At 35.8% G+C, this 1,412-nt stretch overlaps 1 pseudogene; it reads right to left on the reverse strand.

The window, feature by feature from the left end:
- Window positions 1–7: 7 nt before the first annotated feature.
- LOC105000801 lies at window positions 8–1,047 on the reverse strand (annotated as a pseudogene).
- Window positions 1,048–1,412: the final 365 nt, after the last annotated feature.

The raw sequence follows: 1,412 nt of genomic DNA on the forward strand, positions 1-1,412 counted from the left end.
TATTACATAAAAAACACTGATATGTATATCTTTTAAGCATGTAAAAATTACATAGTTGTTGACTACTCTAAGGCAAGTCACTTATCACACATTAAAGAAAGCATTAAAAAATTCATTTTATAATCTTATACAAATGTTTTATATTTACCAAAGCCTACCACAATCCATAGGGCACAAATATTGGCCAACTAATTCTAACTTTTATGTTATACATAAAGTTGTTGTTTTATACCACTACGTTATCTAAGAAAATCAACTTTATAGAGCTTAGCTTTTCTCAGGCATCTGACTTGTGGGAGGAGAGAGGGAAGTCCAGTGAAGTACAAGGAATCACAATGATAACTTTTCTAGAATGAAAAAATAAACACATCTCATTTGCTCACAATACATTTACAAGTCAAATGGCCTCTAAACCAAATGTATATGGAGAGGTTTTGAAGAATAAATTGGATATCCCAGGGGAGGATCAGCTGCTTGTATTGTAAGGTTCCTTAAAAGTAGTGGATGAGCTTGTATACTATAACGTTCCTCATCATCATTTGTGGCATAAAGCAATTCCCATGAAAGATTGGCCCACTGACCTCTAACAGCTTCAGCATTTAACTTCCCAACATGGATCAATAATTCTTGAAGGGTAAGTACTCTCCCAGTGTAAACTCCCATATTAGGATCATATCCCAGAGAAAACAAGTATGGTTTCTCTTGTAAAACTGCTTCCTTCCACTTTTCATCAGATACCAAACCTATGTACCAGTCACTTTCGTATTCTTCAAGGCAGTTAATCAACTCTTTACAGTCTTCTATTGGACCCAAACTTGCTTTATCGATCGTTAGTTTCAGAGTGTACCTGAAAGCTTTCAGGGCTAGTTGGAACAGGTCTGGTTTTTCTGTGAGCCAATCCAAGGCAAGAGACCAAGGCAAAACACCACTGTAAACTCTCAATATATGACCAGGACTAGGAATCATATTGTCTACCCCAAACAAACTAAAGTTTGTTTTCCACTGATATCCTTTTTGTGTGCCAGGAGCCAGAGCAAGATCCGACATTGCATTTAGCTGTCAATGTCTCTTTAGTTCTCTCCCATCTGACAGTTTCTCTCTCTTTCCTTATTTTTAACCTTGACACTTCTGAAGAGTACTGGTCAGATATTTTTCAAAATGTCATGTTTTTCCACTGTAAAGTTATTATCGTTCCTTTTCCATACTCTATTCATTAGAAGTGAGTCACTAAGTCCAACCCACACACAAGAAGAGAGGAACAGAGTTATACTTCCTGGAAGAAAAAGCAGCAAATAATTTGTGGACATTTGTTAAAACTACCACAGTAACTAATAAATATTTTGGGGAATACTTTGAGGCTATACATTTATCCCATTTTGACTTAAAGTTTCACCTATTAACTTTAGCATTCC

This window comes from Bison bison, unplaced genomic scaffold (genome assembly GCF_000754665.1).
Source record: "Bison bison bison isolate TAMUID 2011002044 unplaced genomic scaffold, Bison_UMD1.0 scf7180017854405, whole genome shotgun sequence".
Lineage (NCBI taxonomy): Eukaryota > Metazoa > Chordata > Mammalia > Artiodactyla > Bovidae > Bison > Bison bison.